The 17,727-nt window shown below is 40.0% G+C and overlaps 1 protein-coding gene across 1 annotated transcript in view; it reads right to left on the minus strand.

Annotated features, from left to right (window-relative positions):
• The window catches only part of sema6bb (sema domain, transmembrane domain (TM), and cytoplasmic domain, (semaphorin) 6Bb), a 155,352-nt gene extending 149,491 nt beyond the window's left edge, over nt 1-5,861 (minus strand). Inside the window, exon 1 of the mRNA XM_034223523.1 lies at nt 5,058-5,861. The gene's annotated coding sequence lies outside the window, so the exon portion shown is untranslated. The remainder of the gene's footprint in view (nt 1-5,057) is intronic.
• Between the last annotated feature and the right edge of the window lie 11,866 nt (nt 5,862-17,727).

The raw sequence follows: 17,727 nt of genomic DNA on the forward strand, positions 1-17,727 counted from the left end.
CCTTCTCTTTCTCCGAATCCACATGCTAAGTGGGAACATTGTTACGGTCAATTTGTCCCATTCAGGGTCCCAGTGGGCAGGGTCCCTGCCCTGACAGCCTGCAGACAGAGACCACACCGCCTGAGAGGCCTTGACATCAAGGTCCAGAGGAGAAGGATAGAGAGAGGGGGGGGGAAGCGGAAGAGAGGAAAGTGAAGGACATGGGGGGGAGGCAGGAGAAGAGAGGTAATGAGGAGAACAGCGGTATGGAGGCTGAATGTGTGAAGGGAAATAAGCAGGGGGCAATGTTAAAGAAAGAATGTGAGAAAAAGAAAAAGAGGCCGGGTGTCAAGTCAACTCGAGCCCCCAGACCTGGCAGCTCAATAGATTCGAGCTCAGGTCCCACATAGGACTATTCTAATACATCTGCTTTGGTTTGGCAAAAACCCAGAGAAATACAAAACGATACAAGCTCAGGAGAGACGAACGGAAACACAGGTGTTCATGCGTGCAATATTGAAATGTAATTAAATTCAAATGTTCGCCCTTGTGACTCAATTGCTCCAATGCGAACTTCAGCCAAAGGGACGTTGAAGGGTCTTTTCACGTAAATTGAAAGCAATCTCAATTTCTCATTCACCTCTAGAGCTATGTGCTGTGTTCATTTGAAACACTTTCTAAAAAATAGTTCTAATGAAACTTGTTTACAGTACATTCAATTATAGGATAATGTTTTCTTTGGGTACCACAAAATACATTTTCCATTTCCAACGTCCATTTTCAAAACAGGTTTCTAAAACCAAAATAATCTGCATAATCAACATTTAAGCAATTAAAAGATGAGAAACAGAGAGAAACTATGCTGGAGCTTTTTGTAATAGGGTTAACTCAGCCTTTCACTTAAGTCTAATGTAAAGTAGTGCATAATATTAACTGCAAAGTGGATTTAAAGGGCTACTACAGCAGTTGTGTAATGCGTATTGACAAAGATATTGGACTATAAGAGATGATAATTATCAAATCAAAGCAGCAGAGGCCATTATATCCAGACTTTCAATACCTAGTCTGAGATAATTCATCAAAATCACTAAATCTGCCATTTCCCATAATGCAACTCACTTTTGTCTTTCATTTGACACCCCTTGCCTTCATAAATGCCCACTTCATTCTAACTCCTTACCTTCAGTTTGTAATGAAGGCTTTCTGTTGCCAGAAATAACCCAGAGGACATCATCAGGGTTGTTTTTACACATTTTGAACTGCTCCCTGCAGACTAACAAAATACATTATACAATGCTTTTCACAGGATGAGTAGTACTCTCCATGATGAATAAAATGACTATGTGCAAAAACAGTGGGTTGCCCATTTAAGTGTAGGTACAGGGTAGCGGGCCAGAAGTTAAATCATAAGATAGTTAGAGAAGCATTCCCACTCTCACCCACTTCAGTTTAGCTTTAATGTTGAATCCAGCTTTCTAGAAATGTTCTGTCAACAGATTCTGTGAACGTAGAACAAAAGCACAATTTGACAGGGCATATGTGCTCCGAACACAAATGGGAAAACAAGATTGGTCGTACTTATATATTTAATTTGTATTTCTATGCAAGAGCTGCCCCCAGGCCCACAGGTGACGCAACCCCTGGCAGGGTGCAGCGGGGGAGGTGGGAAAATGAGATTAAGTCATTGTGTAGAAGCACCTGTTATTTGAGCACATAGGGCGCAACACTTGCTCAGAGGCAAAGGGTGCAGAGCGGCTGTTGGCGTCAGAAACGAGGCACAGACATGGCAGCCATTCAGCCCAGGCTGGACACTGCTGAATCACACAAGTGTAGGGCACAGACGGGCTGACACACACACACACACACACACACACACACACACACACACACACACACACACACACACACACACACCACACACACAACACACACACACACACTACACACACACACACACACACACACACCACACACACCACACACACACACACACACACACACACACACACACACACACAACACACACACACACACACACAGTCCATAAAAGACAGGAAGGCAAACAGACACAATGTGAGGTACAAAGCTGCTTATGTGTCCTTCTGATAGACATAGGCCGATCTCTCTCTTCTTGATGACCTACACTCCCACACTTACACAAACCATTCTTCAAACTAATTGGCGATTCAGACTCCGCGGTAAAGACAGCGGGGATCTGTCAAGGCCATGTGTGTATGGTGGGATGTGGCCCGATCTCCCAAAATTAACTAACTTTATAATAAATCACTGGGCACAGCTAGCCAAGGATTAGCCAAGCTCCAGCGAGCAGTTTGTTAAGCTGCTGCGAGGAGAAGCACTGAGGACGAAGAAAACATTGCCAGAAACTGACATCAGCACTGGGACCTTGGAACGGTCCAAACCCTCTGTCTGGTTTCCTAGGCACACATTAAGTCTCGTTATCGGAGTTCTCCATTGGCACACAATCCTGCTCCTGCATTAGGCTTTCACTTGCAACTATTGCTTTTTTATCCTGTTGGGCTTTCTCCACTAATCACTTTTAGTGTTCAGGACATCAGCTTTAACATCAGGTACAATGTTCCTTCGATTGCTTCCCTTATGTCTGCCTGTGCAATCTTGCCCCCTACTGAGTCACTTGTTTTGGCAGAATAACTTCCTTCAGTCTGGTTATTTATATAAGACTTAGAAAACATTTTTCGCTCCTTCCCTGCCTGCAGAGAGAAATCCAACTCTTTTGAAGTAGATCCTCATAAAATCCTTCAATATTTTCAAAACTAAAGTAACTTAAAGGCATCAGTAGAGTGCTAATATTTGTGTACTGGTCACAGTTAATTTAAATGTACAGAATCTGTCAGTGCATTCACTCTGAGGTCGTACTCTTGATCATTTTGGTTCCCACATCATGTTTAAAACCTCCTACTGAACTTGGTGAGGGGGTGTACACATTTTTGAAGACAGATTTTCCCTTAAGAACTTCAGAAATGATTCTATTCATAACTCTTGCAAAGTCTTTTGTCCTTGAACAAAGAAGACTAGATCCTGTGCAATAAGAAGATCAGAGATCGTATCAGACAAGGTATTTCCCTTTGTTGTCTATGAATTCATTCCCTCTGATAGCACTTCTCTTGTAATTACTGGTGACGTGATGGGCCTACAAGAGGATGTCAGCACATGAGAGAAGAGTTCGCTAGTGTTTCTCATGTCGAGCCAAAGAAGCTCCAACACTGCAACACTAATTAGACAATAGCTAGTTTATGATATTATCTCCTTTCATGTGTCATTTCAACTACTTCCCTTTCACCACCTACAGTATCTCCCTTGTGTGCGCTTTCGTTTCTCCTAAAAAAGAAGGTCTAAAACAGAGTCTGGTGCAGAACGTCACCCCCTGGTGTATAATCTGAGCATGCAAGGAGGACAGATCTCTGTTTAAACTGTGGCAGCACCCCTTCCTCCAGGCTGTCAGAGTGGGTGACAGCCTGGAGGAAGGGGAATTAAAGAGGCTCTTGTCCTCCAGGTCTGATTGACACAGTCAGAGCCACAGAAAGGTTAGTGGAGGTGCTGGTATTCCCTTACTGGTGTCTACCTTTGCAGTGGACAAGGAGCACTGTCTCACTTTCTTCAGATGTGTCTCTCTCCTGCTTTTCTCTCCTCACACACCTCTCTCTCGCACACACACACACACACACACCACACACACACACACACACACACACACACACACACACACACACACACACACACAACACACACACACACACACACACACACACACACACACACACACCACACACACACACACACACACACACACACACACACACACACACACACACACACACACACACACACACACACACACCACACACACACACACACACACACACACACACACACACACACCACACACACACACACACACACACACACACACACCACACACACACACACACACACACACACACACACCACACACACACACACACACACACACACACACGGGCTCATTATAGGAATGCTCTGACCCTCCGGGGACTTCACTTACTCCTCTGTCTCTCTTTCCAGTCCACAAAACTTGCCGCTGGACAAAAGGCAGCTGAAAGGAAATTTGAAAAAGGGGCCACAACAAAAACATGCAACCCCCAAAAGGAGAAACTTTAGGAGACTTGGAGCCAGCTATTGAGAGGTAGTGGTCCTTGCACAAAAAGCAAAAACGTGATTCTTTCTGACACTGTCCAGTCAACTAGCTCAATACTGTAAAGATAGCAGCAACTGCAGAAGGAGGGAGGGAGGGATGGCAGAGCCTGAAGGCAGGATCTTTGGACACCAAGGGCCCAGCGGGTAGGACAGTAGAACAAACACAACCACCAGCAGATAACATCTGATCACAGAAACAACTGTGAGTAGGACACAAAGAGAGGAGCACATTTACCGATCACATGGTGGGGATGCATGCATTTACTGATTTCACAGATCTTCAACTGACTGGATTGGAAAATGTGGTTTTCTAGTTACCCTTTAAATCAATGCTAATGTCAAAAAAGACAAAATCCCTCCTGACACAACAAGGAAAGTCCAACATTATTCAGGTTAACAGCTCCCTGAGGGAAACCAGTTTCATTAAGGTGTGAGAGTGACACTGAGGTATTATAACCCAAGGTGTAACCATAATGTACAGTAACAAATTATCCTCGTCAATACGACATTCATAACTGTCAGCCATTTTCAATCACAAGATCGGAGACGTGCCGATATCCAATCAATAGATGGTGAAGCTTCTCTTCAGGCTCCGGACAGCGGAGAGATGCTTGTTTAGTGGGTGGCTGGAAGCTACGCAGTATGAAATTAGGAATTATACAATGAAATATATTGAGTACTGTAATGCCAAGATGCGAAAGATTGCAGATCAGCTGTATTGGTGTAGGCTCTTAGACCATTACCACAAGTAAATCCGTTTAATTAGAAGCAATACAATGTGTCCAAAGCATCATGCGCGACTGAGACTGTGCCCCCAGAGCGCACCATCACCAGCAGTCTCACACCGGACAACTCGGGTCACTTACCTCAGGTTTCAGGGGGAAAGGTGCCACCGAGAAAAGGCAGTATGAGTCGATTGTGAGTCCCGGTGGGTACAAAAAAAATCCGAGCTATCAGAGGGGAGAGGGTGCTTGTTAGTGCGTTACCAGATCCTGTGCAGGGCTTTGTAAACTACTCCTCCCTGTCGCACCTGTCTCTGGCAAAAGCTGATCCCGTTCGCCGGCCTGACATCCCTAAGACAACTGTCTCAGGGGTTGTGTGTCCGTGCCGCCTGCTTGTTTCAACACATACACACCACCTGTCCCCGGTGCAAAAAACAGCCCACAAAGAGCTTCTATGTCGCGCAACGACACATGGCATTCCCCGCTAGTCTTTGCAGCGATACTCCCTCACAGGCAGCCGTCCGAGATCCCCAAGTAATCTGGAAACGCTGGAAGCAGTGGATGATGAAAAGGAGAACGCAGTAATAACCCATCCAACACACCACTGGCAACAAACCAGCTGCAACGTTTGGAAATTACATCTGCCGCGCTCGTTGCTCGCCTAGTTGTGTTATCAATCTCCCGTACCCACAATAGTTGGTCTATTTTGTCGCTGCGCACGACTGCTGCTCTGTCATTGCTGCGTCTTTTCCACCCCGGGTCTCTCTGAAAGAAAATACTGAGCCTCTGTTCGTGAAGGCGCCCCGCTTCCACAGTGAGTCAGGGTCCAGCGGAGGGCACACTCCCATTCATCGGCTTATTAAAAAAAATAGTTCCTGCTCCTTAGGCTGCGCTCCGCTTTGGGGAGGTAAGAGGATCGTTTGTCTTCTAGCGGCTGTGTGAGCTACAGCATCTCCAGCACTGCTCCCTGCTGTCATTCACAAGAGACTCCAGGAGCATGGTAGTGCCAAAACATGAAGCAGAATTATGCAGCGACTGGAATGGAATTGATTAATGGCTAATTGAGTTGTATACGCATGACCAAAAAACCCTCCTAAAATATAAAAGTTTAGCAAATAAACCTCTTTATTGGCTGTTGACTATATTTTCATAGTTGATTCATGGATAGTAAAGTCGTCATCTTGTTAGACACGAGGACAGACCCGAGGCTCGAATCAGAGAGAGGACTGTTCCTGCGGGCAAACTTAATTGCAAGACAAAAAGGGCAAACAGCAGACAGTTTTTAAATGTTCTGGGTTATGCTGACGTTAAAGTTAAACCACACAGATGATTCATAGGTTGGTTCCCGATAAATGTGACCTTGCTTTCATTTCGGCATAATAAAGTGGTTAGCTTGTGTGATTGGGAAAGTACCGGTAAGGAGGTGGCATCAAATTAGTCTCGGTGATATACTTGGATAAAACACAAGTTTAGTCTATAGCCTGAACAAGATTCGTGTATCTAACCATGTGATTTACTTGTTCACCCTTTGTTTAATTGACAACATATGAGCTTATTTACAGTATTTCTGCACAATAAAGCAGCGTCAGTGTGACAGTAATGGGAAAATTCAAGAATCATATTCAGCAGGGGGAGAAATATATCAATTTTCACCCAATTTCATGTCAGTCAACATAAATATTTTTAAACGACTTTGAAAACAATCTGTTCAAGTTATGAGTCCTGAGAGGCGTGTGGTGCGGTTGTGCGTTGGTGTTCGGATCAGGGGGTCACAGCAGGTTCAAACCATAGACTTGTTCAAACCCCACTGCAGTCAGCATATTGAAGACACTTCACCCCAAATTGCTCCTGTGGGGATTGCCCACAGTATTGACTAAGTCGCTCTGGATAAAAGCGTCTAACAAGTTACATGTAATGTAATGAGAGTCAAACTGTATATTGCTAGCAGATTCCAGCCTATGTATTTTTTCATGCCTTGAGCAGAAAACCACAAACCAATAAATTACTATTAATTTCAATAAGCTACCAGCCAAATGTAATTGTTGCTTCATCACACTTTGGCTGTGATTAAACACTCTACATCCCAGCCTCAACATGAGTCAAACTGGCCTGAAGAGAGGACTTAATGTCAAAATGGCCACATTGAAAAGCAGTTAATGCAGTGTCAATGGATAATGCTGGTGCTGTGTTAAAAGAGTTAAGACCTAGACCCTGCCATTAAATTGGTTGGAGCCAAAGCCACTTTTAAGATTTGATTTATGAATAATTAATTTGCTGAAATAATTACTTCTATAGGCTTGAGGACTCTTGTGTGCGGCTCCCTCTCTAACCCATCTCAATAAAAACTACTGGCAGCAATCTGACAGCCTTATTGACACAATCTGTTAACCGCAGTGCCAAGTCGACTGACTTCATTTCTGATGTGGGAGAAATATGTTAAATCAATAGCCTAAGGTTATAGTATTCAAGACTGAATCAAAAAACACATTATTAAATAAGATATCATTTATTTAAAGCGTTTCAAATGATATGTTTTTAAGTCATTTTGGGTGTTTATTTGGAATGAAATGCTAAGGCTCTGAAGGGCTTTTCGTATATTATGGCTTTTGTTATATCATTTCCTTTGTGTAGCTTATAATATGGCCTGTTTTGGTCTGACATTGATATTACTGTAGGACATTGTTTTGGTTTGCTTGTTATTTGTTGTTTTGTTTTCTGTCTTATCTTCATTTACACAGCCAAATTGTGCCTGCACCAGCATGTAATACTTATTAACATTTTTCATCCTGCTTTTGTTATCATCCTCTGCTGCCTGTGACTTTGTAGCATCCGCAATTAAAACTTAAAAAGAAAATGTCCTTTGTCCAGAGGAGACTCGCTGAAAGTCTTTGTACAGGCAGGCTTTAGAGGAGAGTGGTTTCACTAACAGTGGAGTAACGAACGGTAAGTTGTCCGTACACACTTTGTTTCTGTCGCTCTTTTGCTCTCACATACAAACCTACTTGGCTGTGAGTGTCTAAGAATCTAACCAAGACGTTCTGTCTTTTCACAACATGCAGCCACTAAGGACAAGAAAGTTGTAAGTGCTTTGTGCAAGAGAGCAAATCAATATGCACTCTGAAATGTGTCCATTATTTTCAATTGGATTTATAGAAAATATGAGTTTTGAGGGTGTGTGTTTGTGTTGTGTCTGAAAGAGAGAGAGAGAGAACTGACCATTTGTATAGCTTTGTCCCTGCTGCTCCACTGCACTTAAACTCCTCCCGAAAAATAACCAGCATTGTTAACCAGGCACTGTGCTGAAACTGTGTGATTTTTGCAAAAACGCTAAAAAAAAACACACGGCAGCTTCATAAACAAATATAAAAACACACATTTGCCACAACACATGCAAACAAAGAAACATCTTCATCAACTTGACAACACATGTGCAGTGTTTAGTAAAAACACAAGATAAACCAAACCCTGGAAATACAAAACGCAGCAAATAAAAAACCGCCGGAAGATAGAGACCAGTTCAGTAAAAAAAGAAATGTGTTACGTTTGATGACACAAGTGCAACTGTATCCTTCATCTCAATTAATGTACAATTAAGAACAAATATGTAACTATTTGTTTAAAGACTGTAACTAGTTAATACATAAGAGATATTTCCTCCCTCACCGCATTCAAAACATCACTCAAAACCCACCTGTCCAACACTGCATTCAACCACAGACCTCCCCCCCTATTTTCTGATTTGTTTATCTCTTTTTGAATTATTTTTTGCTGTTGTTTTGTATTCTCTGTCAAAGCGTCTTTGAGTGTCTAGAAAAGCGCTATACAATCATGTATTATTATTATGAATAGAAAATAGAATTCATATTTTGAATATAACCTAATAATATATTTTTTTAAAGCTCCACCTCAACCTGATACATGTAAAATAAATGTTTTAAAAAAGCAACAAATAGCACAAAGACACAGATAGCAACTAGCGTAGAGTAGCATAGCTTTAAAATCTTGCAATTACATGGACAAATATTTCCATCAGGGTGGTATATTCCTGGGACCGAGGAAAACAAGTGTCTTCCAATTTCCTTTTTTTTGTGATTTCCTACTTATTTAGGGTTAAAAAACATCTTGCAATTTAGACTTTTTTTATTTTATTTTATTTAAAAATGTTACAGTATGTCCACTGTAGTGGACGTCGGGACCATATTAGTTTGAAAAGACAGCCAAAATTAACAGATGGACTATGTAACGTATTATGGTTATAGAGTGATATTAATACAATAATACATTCACCTTTATTTAAAACATGAATAAGTAATTGATCTGAACATTGCTGTTTATTTGGTCAATACAAAACTAGTTTGTTTTTTGGTGAATCTTTCCAGATCTTCAAAGACTTTGTAGTCAATGTACTGGGGAAAGTACCTCATTGACTCCAGTCGGCACGGGCTGTAGGGTCATCTTGACTAGTTGTATGGATGTTGTCTCCATTTGACCATGCTCATAGAAACAAAGCTTGCATTCCTGAGGCAATTCTCATTTTTCATGGCTCCACTTAAAATAAAAACAACAATAAGACATACATGCTACTCTTGGCCCACAGAGGGCCATGTCTTTCCAGCTCGTCCCTATCTGTCTCTCTGTCTGTATCTGTGCGCTCATGGAGCCTCCTGCATCTTTCCCCCCCTTCTTCTTGACCCTCTTCTATCCCAGGTGTGAAAGCCTCATCTCTCTCATCATCTGAGAGCTCCAAATCTGAATCTCCCTGAACTATCTGGTACAGAAAATGTCTGCTTCAGTTCCGTCTCCTGCAACAATATTGAGTCATAAAGTCCATGAAGATAGTCCTGACGTCCACTAGGATGGACATTTATAAAAGGGCTGTTATTTGAAAACTTTAATTATTTAATTGCTTTCAGAACTAATTATATTGTTCCTCACATGTTAATAAACAAGAACATATATGATTTTCATGGTAAAAATTACAATTATTCAACAATATTTGACTTCTCCTCCTGCTTCTATACAATTTTGTTTTTCGTATGCCAGCCATTTTGGATGAAAAGAAAGAGGAACTTCCCAGCATGCAATTTTAACCAATGACATATCACTGGAAAGACCAGGATGTCCTCTGTACAGTACATCAGGGATGTTAACAAAATGTCCACTACAGTGGACATTTTCAATGGGCTGGGTCCCAGGAGGGTAGACCAAAAACAGAGCTAAAAGTGTGAATATTGGCCTCACGTTCGACAGGTGGCAAAAAACAAGAAGTGTATGTTGTTGCTTGGTTGTATTGCTGACGTCTCTGAATATGTCCCAGGATAGGGAGCGAGCACTTTCACAATGACTAGAGCTGCTGACAGTACTCTATTATAATATTAAACAGCTCTCCAGGTTTATTTTAAATCCCCAGATTAGCTTTATTATTCTGTCGCCAGCTACTTTGCATATAAATGATTCAGGACACAGAAACTTTGAGCCTTGTTCAACAAAAGACCTTATGCCATGCCATCGGCTGTCAAAGTGTGCTGACAGTAAATAAATAAAAAAAATGTTGTTTTTGTTCAACCGTTTCCTTTCATTCCACTCTGTGTCAGAGCAGGCAGGCAGCAGAAGACCTGAGATTGATATTAAAAAAAAGCTGCCATTGGAAAACTAAAAGCGTCAATCATTTATAGATAATGGGCTTTTTAGTCTTTTTACGACATGTGGAAAAATTAGCAGCACAGTCGCCTGCAGCTCAGAAAGAAAGCAGGAGAGGAGTGTGTCTGTGTCTTAGTATTAAGGACAGTTAAGCGGATGACAAAGTTAGATGAACGCTTCACAGCAGGAGCTTTTGTCTGCAAAGTTCCACTTGAGCAGAAATATGACTTCAAAATAAAGATGCCTCAGTCGCCGCTATGACCATTTTCAATCCCACCAGAGAGATCACATGGTTCACCAAACTGTGAACAAAGACTCACTGCATGCAGGATTCATGTGACCAGAGACAGACACTTTGCAGGCTCAGCAGCCACTGACGACTCAACTTAGCCAATGGAGCTCAGCCATTAAATAAGTGGTTTCAGATATATAGATTTAAGACTATGACAGATTCACTTATATTAAAAAAAACCTATAAAATATTTGATGCAGTGAATAAATCAATTTGAAATGACTTATATGGAACACAGTCAAGTGTCTTTTAACCAGTTGTGGAAAAAGTAAAAGTATACAATACCACTGCATTAAAATACTTTCTTACAAGTAAAAGTCCTCCATTTCACAGAGGGAAAAGTAAAATATTAGAAGCAGATTATACTTAGAGTACCAAAAGAAAAGTAGACATAAAGAACCGCACATTTTAAAAGATCTAATGATATAATTATAGCTGTATTGATTCGGCCAATTCTATATTTCCATGGTGACTTACTAATATATCATCATTTATAAATTGATTTTATAGTTTGCATTAATTCATCTCTAAGGTGACTAGTACCTAAAGCTTTAAATATGTGTAAAAAGTAGTATACAAAGTGCAAGATTTGCAGCTTGAATGTATTTGTGTAGTAAAATGTATTGATAAACATAAAATGGAAGTACATCTGTAAATTAAATGTATGTTTATAGTCCACCACTGCTATCAATGCAAGGACAAAAGGTATAAAGTTTTAATCGAATGCAAATGTTAAACATTTTACAGATCATTAGAGTTTTTTACTGTCAATTTTAAAGCTTTAATTTGGAATGTTGATTACGACTAGGAATAGGCAGTGTTTGAAAAAGTTCACAAAAACCTGCAGAAATACAATCACCACTAACAATGCCAGCGCAGTATTTACAGGGAGAATCTGTATCAAACGGAAAGAGAAAATTACTTTGATGTTGACAGTCCGGACTGTTGGATCTGCTCCAGTATTCATACAGAACAATGCAGTGAGCTCGATGTTGGATTATCCTTTCTCTCAGCGTGATATTAAACAGTAAAATAAAACTGTTTGGATCACAAAGCTTTGTTTGGATTTAAAGGAGAGAACATTGGCTACCAGAAAGAATGGATTTGTGTTTATCTCCTCTGTGAAACAAGTCAAATCAGTTATATTTACTTGTGTTTATCTAACTTATTCCAAATGTCACTGTTATTTTTTAACGTTACTTGTTAGTCTGTGGAAATGCACTCAGTCAAAAGATGACATGTTAATAATTATTTTTAAATACATTAAAAGTTAATCTATTAATCCACTTTTTCATGTCTCTTCTACATCAACATGTGTCCCCTCTGTGTAAAGAGATTCTGAAAGTTTCAGGAAAAAATATTCTCTCACTTTTTGTCCTGATCCATTTATATAAAAACCTGTCTGAAAATGAGCTGATCAGATTTTGGCCACTTTATGATGTCATAACGATTTTTTGGCTTGTGTAACCATTAGCCAATCACCAACCAAGGTAACCCCCCCCCCCCCCCACCTTATCACCTGGATCTCCTCCTAGAGCTCCTGTGTTCTTTTTAACCAGATATCTCTCAGAGGGCGTGGGGAGGGGCTCCTTATTTTCATCTAAAGTAACAGACAGAGAATCAGCACTTTTGAAACAGGGCTGAAACAGAGGGGATTATGGGATGCTGCAATGATCTGTTTGGTGTTTGGAGCCAAACACTTCAGAGACATGTTTTGTATATATCTGAGACCTATAATATATTGATGAAAAACAGTATAATAGGGGACCTTTAAATGTCTGATCGCTTATAACATTTTATAACTAAAATATGTAATAATTTATAGACCTAACCAGCTTGTTATTAATTAGTTTGGACCAATCTAGTGGACTTTATTATAACTGAGCGGCACTGCAGAGGCAGTCGTCAATCTGTCATTATGAATGTGGTGCAGAGATGACAGGGTAGAGGAAATGGGATGGGAGATGGAGTGAGGAGAGAAGGCAGATAGAGGAGAGAAGGCCAGCACACTTTGCTCTGAAGAGATCATATTGGAGAAAATAGTGGAAAAGGATCAAATAGCACAAGAAAGAGAATCAAGTCTTGAAAATACTTAGATATATTTTATACACCGAGAGGAGAAAACCGGCAACGCTTGGAGACTCAATGTACGGTGAAACAGCATGCACTTTGACTCACCCCTCCAAGTCACAACAGATAGCTACGCATCAGGCCTTTTGTTTGGGGATAGGGTCACAGTAATGTGCCTTCGCTGTCAAAACTCATACAATCAAAACACTAAAGAATCATAAATATTTCAGGGCCAGTCGGCTCTTTCCATGTTTCATCTCCACCGCCACTGTGGCAGTGATCGGTTGTCAGGGCTCTGGGGTGAGGTAAGAGAAATAGAAAAAGGGTATTAAAAAATAGATGGAATTTAGTCATAAAAATCAGTGAGAAAAATGATTCTCTGTTGAAGGAAAGCTGACACTACCTGTTGGCCATGGCGAGACACTCAGCTCTGTTATTTGTTACTTTTCATTTTGTATGTTGCATGCAGTGACCTGGCATTTCCCATGTGCGCTGACAGTGGCCACATATCTTTTAGATTATGCGTTTTTAAAAGGTCTGCTAGAGGTTCCCCACAAATCATTTTTCCAATATCCTTTAAGCCGAAAGCAAAACAGTCATAAACCATCCGTAGCTGGTTAAGTTTCCCTCGAAGAGCACTTAAAACTGGAAAGATTAAAGATCGTTATTCTAGCAGAAAGTTTACTGCATTAAGTTAATGACTTTTATGAGCTTTCATTTTGGGATTCCATCGTTTCTGGTAATGTTCAATTGTCATACTTATGCACACAATTAGTGAAGCTTGGGTGTTTTGCTTTTGAGGTTGGCCAGTTAAACTATAAGACTTTAAATGCAAGGTTGTGTACAAAATTAGCGGACTCAAGGAAAACAATAGATATTTATTGAGGAAAATACTATACCAATGATGAATATGACCTTGCGGTGACCCCGTTGCAAACCATTTGGAGCCACTGACCCGCATGTCGACCCCGCTCTCTTCCCCTTTCCTGTCTTTCTTTGATCCTGAGCGACCATCGAGTAAAGGCAAAAAATAGAATCATTACTTGATTCAGGCCTGCTGTATGTAGGCTTCCTTGTCTAGGGTTTTATGAGAACATAAATATCACTCTTCTATATTCTCATTTAGCTGTGCCAGCAGTTAGCTTAACCTACCATAAACACTTCAAACTGTGGTAAACAGCTCGCAAGGTAATACAATCTACCAACCAGCACCTATAAAGATCACTAATCAACATGTTATACCAGTAGAAAAAGTGTACAACTAATAAATGTTTTTCAGGGTCCTATATGTGCCAGATTATTTCCTAGGCATGACCAGCAACTTCCTGAGTCTCCACTGGTTGGCTGGCAACTGCTAACGGTCAAGTGATAGTCTGGCACATGTCCATATAACAACCCAGTCTCACGGCATTTCGTGTTCACCAACACGATTTTTAATCTATTGATTCGTGTTCACCAACACGATTTGCCCCTTTTGTTCGTGTTGCACAGCACGATTTTAAAAGCAATGTATTTATACTGCCTGCAGCACGTCTTTTTCTCCGGTCGGGTCGAGGAAGACCGGAAGCTGTGTGGTTCATAAAAACATGTTCTTACTCAATATCAAGCCAGAGTTATTGCTTTTATTTGAAATCGTATAATTTCGGACTTTTGTTGCCGTCTGTGAGGAAAATAAATGGGGCTCAGAGCCTCAGGATACTGAAATCTGTATTTTTGAAATCTTTTTTTCCTTCTAATTTGTTATTCTTTTCAAAATAACACACTGTTATTTACTCACCAATAACACACAATTATCCTTGCTTTTATTTATTGGTTTAATTCCATAATCTCGGGCTTTTTTGGCGTCCGTCAGGAACTGAATTTCAAAATAAAAATAACCGGAAACAGACGTAGGCATTTCGAGCGATTACCCAAGATCCTCAGCTATGGTTTTAAGCTCGTTTATTGGATGTTTTAGCCGCAATGCATGCTGGGATTTGGTGTTTATATGATATGAAATCCGGAAAACATTTAAAAAGAATAATACTTAATTCCGAGCGCTCTTGCTTTTCTCTTTGAAAGTCATCACATAACGGCATTGTAATACACGGTTCGGCTGCATTGTATATTACAGATCTGCCGTAGTTCTTTATTTATAGAGCCCTGATGAGAAGACCTTTGGAAAAACTGAGAAAATGCCGCCGAAACGGAATACTTGACGTGGATCATAAATATATTCAACAATTAAACAACATCTTCAATTTCTCTTCACACAATACGTCTCCTTGCAGTATCAACACTAATTCGGCTGACTTTTACATTTGATCTAATTCACAGATAGGTTATATTTACACCATAACGGTGCACAGCTGATATAAAAGGACTGTAGTTTTTAAAGATATTACTGATTTTCTTTGAATGTAAGAATGTAAATACTGAGTCTGAAATAGTATAGCAATATGCTGTAAAATTATGTGAAAGCATGCATAAAACTACACATTTTCAGATGTTGTACGAAAACAAAAGTGTCCTACACTAATAATACAAAGTTATTATGGCTGTGTGTACCTTGTGTGCACCGCCTAGTGGTTAAAGCACGTTATTGAATTATTGTGTTTTATTTGATTAAAAAAATATTAAGAGTACATACTTTCATAGGGGGAAAGTATACATATAGAATATAAAAAATCAAGAAGATACTATAAGTGATCTCTACAATAAAACAGTTTAGTGCAGAATGTACAAAGATATTAATAGGAGGAGGTGCAAAACAGAAAAACGAATTAACCTTTATTTAAACATTAAATAACAGATTAAGGTCTTCTTTTAAATAAGAAAAAAATACATAGTCTTCTCAAGCACCAACTATCAAATATCTCTCCTGATTGTTGGCACTTGACAATCACCTTACCTGAATTTTACTCAGGTGTAACTAAAGTCTGATTTAAGGGTTGTTTATATTTCACATAATTAATCAGAATCTGCAAAGTAACTCAAATAAATGCAGTAGAGTAAAAATACCAGGTTAACCTCTGAATTGTAGTGGAGTAGAATTACAAAGTAACAATGAGCTGTCATGTGGGTATTAATCCTGCGCATTATGGACACAAGCGATTTTCACCCATTTATTAATTATATGTTTTACATTTGATAACACCAATGTGTTTAATACTGGCAACTTCTAATTGTGGGGAAAACGAAAACGTTCAGTAGAGACGTCCCATAGAACATTTTGCGAAACACAATAGCCAGCAGCATGTGTAGTTCTGGGGGGGCGTTCGATTCCAGTTTTGGATAGTCTGGCGTGGTTTCGTTCCATTTCACACAGCTGTTTGACGCTCTGCGTAACCTTACGGGGACTGTAGTCCTAAACGATAGCTGGGGATTATGGGTAGTGTAGTGTCTTCGGCCATCCTAAACTCAGAAATGTTGACAATCGCAATGATGCTCGAAATGTCCCTTATAGGCCTACGTCTGTTTCCGGTTATTTTTATTTTGAAATTCAGTTCCTGACGGACGCCAAAAAAGCCCGAGATTATGGAATTAAACCAATAAATAAAAGCAAGGATAATTGTGTGTTATTGGTGAGTAAATAACAGTGTGTTATTTTGAAAAGAATATCGAATTAGAAGGAAAAAAATATTTAAAAATACAGATTTCCGTATTCTGAGGCTCTGAGCCCCATTTATTTTCCTCACAGACGGCAACAAAAGTCCGAAATTATACGATTTCAAATAAAAGCAATAACTGTGGCTTGATATTGAGTATAGAACATGTTTTTATGAACCACACAGCTTCCGGTCTTCCTCGACCCGACCGGAGAAAAAGACGTGCTGCAGGCAGTAGAAATACATTGCTTTTAAAATCGTGCTGTGCAACACGAAAAAAAGGGGTAAATCGTGTTGGTGAACACGAATCAATAGATTAAAAATCGTGTTGGTGAACACGAAATGCCGTGAGACTGGGTTGCATATAACAGTAAACGACATATTTGTGTTTTTAAGGATGCTTTAGAAGCTCCGATGAGTGGATTTTTTTTACAGTTTGACAAAGAGCCAGGCTAGCTGTTTCCCCATTTCAAGTCTTTTTGCTAAACTAAGCTAGCTGCAATTAGCTCCAGCTACATATGTACTGTTCATATGTGAGAATGTTATCAATTATCTAATGCTAACTCTTCAGCAACTCTGTTTCTAGTCTTTATGCTAAGCTAAACTGAGCTAGCTGCGATCAACTGCAGTAACATATTTACTGTCTGTACCCATGTGACAGTGCTATCAATCCTCTCACATAACTCTTCAGCAAAACAAGTAACATATCCCAAGATGTCGGTGTCTTTGAACTGTTTCTTCAAACGAGCCTCAAGGCAGCTTCAGATCATGATATTCTCATAAATGCATCCTATTGGAAAGAATGCTAAAAATGAATAATGTGCATACCAGTATTTGACTCGAGGTCAACCTGCTGTCTCTTTATTATTTCAACATGATGGAGTAGATCTCTTATACAACCGGTGCATTTCCAGAGCATTTCCCGAGCATTGGTTATGCCTTATTAATATGTTATTGAGCAGAATATAGTAAGGGCAGAGGTCCATATCAAGTTCCAACCTGCAGATGATTTGTAGCTGTGTTGTATGTTACTGATACCTTATGTTGCAAGCCTCCGGAAATTTGTTGCAGGATGTTGGAAATAAGATTCCTATCAATGGTGTAGCGCAGATGAAACCAAGCAGATCGGGTCAGCTAATAATGGATTGAAGCTAATTTCTACGGCCGCTGATAATGAAGAGCAGAAGGTGAAACAGGAGGGAAAAGGAACGTGGAGCCAAATAAA

The sequence above is a fragment of the Gymnodraco acuticeps genome, unplaced genomic scaffold (genome assembly GCF_902827175.1).
Source record: "Gymnodraco acuticeps unplaced genomic scaffold, fGymAcu1.1, whole genome shotgun sequence".
Classification (NCBI taxonomy): domain Eukaryota; kingdom Metazoa; phylum Chordata; class Actinopteri; order Perciformes; family Bathydraconidae; genus Gymnodraco; species Gymnodraco acuticeps.